The sequence below is a fragment of the Salvia splendens genome, chromosome 3 (assembly GCF_004379255.2).
Source record: "Salvia splendens isolate huo1 chromosome 3, SspV2, whole genome shotgun sequence".
NCBI lineage: Eukaryota > Viridiplantae > Streptophyta > Magnoliopsida > Lamiales > Lamiaceae > Salvia > Salvia splendens.
In genome coordinates this window covers 2,104,265-2,112,322 of record NC_056034.1, presented here as the reverse complement: position 1 = coordinate 2,112,322, position 8,058 = coordinate 2,104,265, and the positions used below count along the sequence as shown (strand labels likewise).

Here is an 8,058-nt window from a genome sequence, read left to right as displayed (position 1 = left end):
TTGGTACAAGAAGCAGTGCAGCTCGTCAAGACATGCCCGAAGTGCCAAATCCATGCAAATATCCCAAGGATGCCGCAGACCAATCTATCCACTATGCAAAGCCCTTGGCCTTTTATGCAATGGGGTATAGACATAGTAGGACCACTACCACAAGCTCCTCGGCAAATGAAATTCCTTATCGTTGCCGTGGACTACTTTACGAAGTGGGTGGAAGCTGAACCATTAGCTACGATAACGAGCTCGAAGGCATTGGATTTCGTCTGGAAGAACATAGTGTGCCGATTCGGCATACCCCACATCCTCATCTCGGATAACGGGACTCAGTTCACCGACAAGACGTTCAAGAATTGGTGCCAAGAGCTGAATATTCAACAACGGTTCACTTCGGTCTCTCATCCACAAGCAAACGGACAAACGGAGGTAACAAATCGTATCCTGGTGAAAGGGTTAAAAGCTCGGTTAGAACAAGCCAAAGGACAATGGGTAGAAAATCTCCCTCAAGTCCTATGGTCCTACCGAACTACACCCACAACCTCCAACGGTGAAACTCCGTACAGTCTGGTGTACGGCACTGAAGCCGTAATTCCGGTGGAGATCGGCGTACCCAGTCCCCGGACTCTAAATTTCTCCTCAGAAATAAACGACGACGGACTGAGAGCCGAGCTAGATCTTGCCGAAGAAAGAAGAGAACTGGCATGCATAAAAGCAGCCAAGTACAAGGAGCAAGTAGCCCGGTATTACAACCAAAGGGTGAAGAAGCTGCAATTTCAAGTGGGAGATCTCGTCCTGAGAAACAACGAAGTAAGCCGAGCAGAAAAGCTGGGCAAGCTCGAACCCACATGGGAAGGTCCGTATCGGGTGTCAGAAGTCCTCGGCAAAGGGTCTTACAAATTGGCTCACATGTCAGGAGAACAGGTACCCCGAACATGGCACATTTCCAACCTCAAGAAGTTTCATTTGTAAGAGACAGTCCGGTCAGTCAGTCTTGAGTCCTGTCCGGTCAATGTGCTTTATTTGGTTTGCTTGATCTTTGTTTCTCTATGTGCTTTTTATTTGCCTCTATGCGTTTTGTCTATGTGTTTTGTCTGTCTCTGTGCGTGTCGTCTCTTACAAATGTTACTGAGGTATCTTGTTCTTCGAAGGCTGATCCCCTTCTTAGAACATATACAAGCACACGATTGTGAGTCAAAGCTTCTACAGAAGATACAAGACCACAATTCAGCTTAAACAAGCAGTTCGTCTGAAACGAGCTGCAACAAGCCCACGATTGTGAGTCAAAGCTTCTACAGAAGATACAAGACCACAATTCAGCTTAAACAAGCAGTTCGTCTGAAACGAGCTGCAATAAGCCAACGATTGTGAAGTCCAAGCTTCTACAGAAGATACAAGACCACAATTCAGCTTAAGAATCAAGCACTTCGTCTGAAACGAACTGCAACAAAAGTCTGATTCTCGCGATAAAACTTGCCTGAATTAGGACTAGGGAAAGTCCGATCCACGCGATAAAACTCGCCGAATTAGGACAAGGGAAAGTTCGATCCCCAAATTAGGACAACGGAAAGTTCGATCCGAGCGATAAAACTCGCCAAATTAGGACACAAACCAAGTCCGGTCAAAGAAGAGTTCACTTCATCAGACCGAGGACAAACATCAACTTACCCCGTACCTTTATCCAGAATGCCGAAGTGATTCACTTCACTTTTCGGGGGGGGTAGTGATGGAGTACGTACTAAACAAATACTAAACAAGCCCAACAGCAGTAAAGCCCAAGAAAGAGTATCAGTTCGGCATGGCTAAAGAATATCAGTCCGGCATGACTCAAGAGTTCAGTTCGGCACAACCAAAGAGTTCGGCCCCAGCCTACAGCTCGGTAAAAGCCAACCAATCAAACTCTGCTCTCAGGTCGGCATCAAGCTCTACTCTCAGATCGGCAAAAGCTACTCGGCAATAATTCAGCAGTTCGGTCTCAGTATTTGACCGAACTGGGAGATAGCGGACTCATGCATGACCTCCACGACATAGTTACTGATGATGTAAGCCACTGCCTAGTTAGTGGCCACGCAGGATCTCATGACCTCCACGACATCCACGACATAATTACTGATGATGTAAGCCACTGCCTAGTTAGAGGCCATGCAGGATCTCATGACCTCCATGACCTCCACGACTTAGGGTGGTGATGCAAGCCACAATCTCAGTTCAATATATAAATAGAACTTAGATCTGACAGAAAGACTCTCTCTCTTTCGTTCTCTAGAGACAGAATAGACTATATAGCAAGTGTGTATTGTAAGCTGTAATCCCAGATCAAGCAATACAACTCTGCCCTCTTTTCTTCCCGTGGACGTAGATTTACTTCAGTAAATCGAACCACGTAAATTCATTGTGTCGTGATCTTTATTCTCTACCAGCATTTACAAACATCAGAAATTCGCGGCTTCATCAGATAGTATGTACAATAAACAAAAAAGAGAAATTTAAATTATAATTATAAACTAGTAGTACTAGTGTACTACTAATAGTTTTCACAAATTGTCACGAGTTATCAATAAAAGACCAATAATATATTTTTGTCTATTCTTCCTTTTCATTTTGCAACACTTTTTTTTGCCTATGTCAATCGGGTCAGCTAAAGTGATATTTATGTACGGGCCATTCGAGTTACTATAATTTTTTTTGTTAAAAATTTAAAAGCCATTCGAGTTACTATAATTTTTTTTGTTAAAAATTTAAAACACTTACGTGAAACTTTCCGATTTCAGGCCAATCCATCAAACCATCCATTGATACTTCCGCCCCGTGACTCCACATTTTGTTACTCCCTCCACTCCACTAAAGATGACTCACTTTCTTTTTTAGATTGTTCCAACCAAGATGACTCATTACTAAAAATGAAAATATCTTTATCTTTACTTTATTCTTTTCCCTTACTTTCCTTTCTTTACTTCACACACAAAATAATATTGCATAAAATTCTTGTGTCGCCCATAGAATAGGTCATCTTCATTGGGACGGATGGAATATTAATTACTGACACATCCCACATCACCACCCACCTACCCTCCCTTTTTCTCTCATTTTTATTCACCATTATTTACTCCTATCAACCCACCTACCCTCCCTTTTTCTCTCATTTTTATTCACCATTATTTACTCCTATCATATGTCTAAATCATGATCCCACTCATTTCCCAAATCATGACTATTACTACTTCTACTTCCATCACTATTTACTCCCATTCACCACAATATTTACTCCCACTCGTCAATGCTGAATATTATCATGAAATTATTTCCTTTTACAATCATCGTAACACAAAATTGTAAAACTGAGTGCATTAGATTTGGAATCCAAGTGAAAACTATCCTACTAATTACTCTAGCTACAATTAATAAGCCATTTATTAACTTACAATCAAAATTACTAATTTAATTTATGACATTTTGCATCACGACATTTTAATTATTAGGTCTGCAACTAATTAATATAGATAGATTGATTGATTGATTATATCTCCATTAATTAGTATACGAAATTTGCTTAACTAGTAGTAATAATTCATATTGAATTGCATTTTGAGATCTTTCTAAATACTCATTTTAAATCAATATACACGAATTGGAAAGCAATATATATTCTATGCGAGTAAATAACGCAAAGAAATTTCAACTTTAAAGAATGTTATACCATGCAAATGCAACCACATTTATTTTCTTAATTTGGGTCAAATTCATCACAAAATTACGAATTTTAATTAAATAATGATATGCTAGAAATCTGTTGTGAAAATCAGAAATTTTTAGATTTTTTCAGATTAGAGTCAACCCCTGCTGGAGTTGTAATTTTATCAGATTAGAAAATTATCTGATTTGTGACATGATCATGTATCATAAAATGCTATAAGTAAGCCTTTTATTTTAATTTTTACTCTCAGTTCAAATATGGCTTCCTAATCTATTTCATGTGTGTTGTTTATGTTTGAAGTGAAAGTATGTTGACAGCTGGATATTTTTAAGAGTATCATCAAAAAGGTTAATATATACAAGGCACTCTCCCTCCATTATTCTTCATCTTCTTTGGCATTTCCCTCCTTAATTCTCCCCTCATCTCCCTCTCCCTTATCGCCTTCCGCCGTCACCTGGTTTCGCCGTTGCAGAGTTTCAAGAGACGTCATGGCTAGATTACTACCGGCGCTTATGCCTTCCTTGGTTGTGGTCGGAATCAATGGAGCTCGCAACGTTTACGGTATCCATATTGGAGACTGCTCTTACTTTTGCCAAAGGAGCAGGTACATATACATATGTATATATGTCTAATTATTAATTGTTAATTCATTATTTGTTTCACTAGCGTAAATGATTTTTTTTTGTATAGTCTGCTTGGATGGCATCCCTCCGCCCCAAGGATTTGGAGACGGAATCGACAACTGGCATGTGTTTAGAGGTACTATATAATTATGACACTTCCTCGATTTTTTGTGAAACACGATATATAGATTCAATAGATAAAACTTTTGTCTTCCAATTTGAATGAACATATATTCACATAGTAATAATTAAACTAAACCATTCTTTTGAATTTCACAATATAAGAATTATAAATAATTCATTTATAAACTTACTATATTTTCTTTGGTTGCGGTGGGAATCTACAGAGCCAGCAATGTCACCATCTCTCTATTGGAGTTGGCTATAGCTAAAGGAGCGGGTACATTCATACATACGTATATATAAACTCTAGCCCAATCCATTTCAATCTTTTAGAAAAGAATTGTTTGATCACACACTATTAGTTTAATTTTACGTGTATTTTTCAGACGATAGCAGAGCGATTAGTACTTTGATCAAAACAAGTGCTAGGAGATGAACATGCTCAACGACTTGCAACGGACCTGCACTACTATCGACGACGAAGCTACTTTTGAGAGAAAAAAAATGTATTGATAATATGCAACATAAGAAACCATAAATTGGTAGTCTTTGAAGTTTAATTTGTACTTTTAGTTAATTAATGAAGGGTAAATTTTTTGTTTAATCTTTATTCTTAGTATAGCTACATATATGTGACTAAATTGTGTAGACTGATACTTCTATCATTTATTTTAAACTCATTTAATTTTAATAAGGGTAGATCATGGATACAAATTTGTTATTGTATTAGTCATCAAATTATATGAGATTAATTAGTGAAAACAATGTCTTTTTATCTTATGGTCTATTTTTCATTCATTTGTCCTATTAGTTGATCCTTTCTTAATTCATAACAAACATGTTTTATTTATTGAAAAATAGTAAAATAAATAACCAAAGATTATCATATTTACCTTAAGATATTATGTATATAAATAAAATATTACACATATAGAGAAATGGTTGATACTCCTACTTAGGAAAGGCCCAATCCATACAAAAGATTAAAAGATAACAACAAATGGAATGTATCAAGACATAGGGTCATAGCTGATATTATATCGTCTTGGTCTACTTGTGATCTTTATATAAATTTTCTTCTATTTTAAATAAGTTTCGAATAATACACTGATTTCTTAATAAAAAAATAAAAAATAAAAACTTCGAAGGAGGTGAAGTGTTGAGCGATTGGGCTGAAAATAGAAAATAGAATAGCAATATGACTCATAGCCCATTAGCCTCTTTATTGACAAGCCCATATTGACAGCCCATTTATTGCTTTGTGAGTAAATCAAAATTCTTAGTATTTCAATTTTCAATCATAATTATTAGTTATTAACATTTAATTTTCAATTCATCTTGTCTTGCATAATACTTACTCCCAAATTGGAAAGGAACACCCAAATTGCAAAATAAGGCGAGTTTATATATTATTTGCATTGTTGTCTAAAATAATTTACTAGTGAACTTGCTTTTGATTTATTTCATGAATTAAATTAGTCTAACTTTTGTGATAATTTTAGCTTAGTAGTATAATGTATTATCGCCAAAACAGCCACCAATTTGTTGATATTTAATTAATGGAGTACTCACAATAAGGGTACATACATTATTGATGATTTTTTCTCTTTAAGTTGAAATAATATCGTCACTTGCTATTTTCAAGAGTTATATTGAAATAATTATATTGCTAATGTATGGATTTAGGATTATGATGCTGCGAAAGATCATTTACTCAAGTTACTTTTATAGAAGAGTTAAGTTTTTTCAATTAAGTTATGCAAAATATTTATTTAGTACATTAAAAAATAACTGGGTCAGGAAATACTACCCAACTCTAGTAGTAATAATTAGGAGTGTCTTATAAGAGTACTATGGTTAAGTCACAAAGTCATTTTATAGACCAAAATAAATAAGTGTATTTTTTTGTGAATTTATAATGAAAATAAATTTATCACAAGGATATTTATCAAGCCTCGGTTTTAATACATTGAACTCCCAATTTCTTGATCTCTAATTAATACTCATTCTTATCGGTTAACTTTAGTTAATACTAGTATAATGTATTATCTGAAAAACATACTACCAATTTGTTGATCTCTAATTAATGGAGTACTCACAACCATTTATGATTCTTTGTCTTTGAGTTGAACTGTTGAAATAATATCGTCACTTGCTATTTTCAAGAGTTAAATTGAAAATAATTACTATATTGCTAATCTATGGATATGATATTGCGAAAGATCACAAATGCGACAAATTGGATGGTAGGCCAAAATTCATTCCTTTAATGGCAAAACAGATATACCTAAAGATTAGGAATTTTGTTCTATTTAAAGTTAAAATCAATTGTCAAAAATACTTATCTCGCCTTCATTTACACTACCTTTGGTGCAATAATAAATTTATGGCCCATGTTTTACAAGATTCAGCAGGCAAAAAAGTGAATGCAATATCAAGATGCATCAATTGATATGTTTTGACATATTAATGTTAATGCTCCATTATTATATAGTGGGCATATATCACATCAAGTTGGGAAATGTAACTTGTCAAATTGGTCAAATTAAAATGAATTCCTATCTTGGGAATACAAATTCACGTGAATTCCTACTACAATGGGAGTAGCTAGATACATTATTGAGTCAATTTCTAAGGATAGATGTAACTCTAAAACACGGAGAGCTTCTTATCCGCAAATAGGAGTCTCATATTTTTATGCGGGTTTTAAAAATTGTTAAGAAAAGTGTGTAAAAAAAGTTCGTGGAATAAGAGTCTACTTATATTATATACGGAGTAGTTTTAAATGAAATATAAGTGGAATGAATTAGTTGAACGTAAGGCCTATATAATACTCTCTTTGTCCCACTTAAGATGACACGTTTTCCTTTTTTAGTTTGTCACAACTAAGATGACACATTTTCTTTTTTGGTAACTTTCTCTCTTCAATTAATACACCTAACCACATTTTCTCACTCCTATTTAAATATTCATCTTCTTTCTCTCTCTATTTTAATACTTACCATCACTTTTCTCTCTTCAGTTAAATACATTAACCAATAACTCTTAAAATCATGTGTCGGCTAAGAAATGTGTCGTCTTAGTCGAGACGGATGGAGTAGTAAAAATGAACCTGGATTCCTATTCACGGTTTGCAGACGGACCGAAATGGAAAAAAGGGACTCCTGTTGGCGGAAGGGGGAGTAATTTTTGAATGATTTTTTCTTTGGAAATACTCCCTATTCTATAATCCAAAAAATTAACGGGCATATAACAATCCATTAATTTTCATATAGTATTGATTAAAATATTATAGAGAAAAATCTCAAAATTGGTTGGATTAATAACTAAGTAAAACTCGAATACGATATAGTATCAATAATCTATATTAGTTGAAGTCTTGAAGACCTAATATTTGTTGATCATTTTTATTTTTATTGATAAAAATATAAGCTCTTTATTTGAAGTTTTAGTAGCATATAATCTGATTTATAGGTGGAGTAATTTAGTAGGAGTGTGAGTTATTTTAAATTTGGGATATGTATGTTGAGAGTGAGAATATAAATAAAGAATAATACTATTTGTGTAGACCAATCACAATGCTCCAATTCCATGCAGATTTAGGAAAATTTATCTCCATCTCCAGCT

At 34.7% G+C, this 8,058-nt stretch overlaps 1 long non-coding RNA gene across 1 annotated transcript; it reads left to right on the top strand.

Moving 5' to 3' along the window:
• The first annotated feature begins 3,976 nt into the window (after positions 1–3,976).
• On the top strand, positions 3,977–5,035 carry LOC121793770. The gene is made up of 3 exons (XR_006049161.1): positions 3,977–4,289; positions 4,376–4,444; positions 4,656–5,035. It is a non-coding gene; the product is annotated as an uncharacterized LOC121793770 (long non-coding RNA).
• Positions 5,036–8,058: the final 3,023 nt, after the last annotated feature.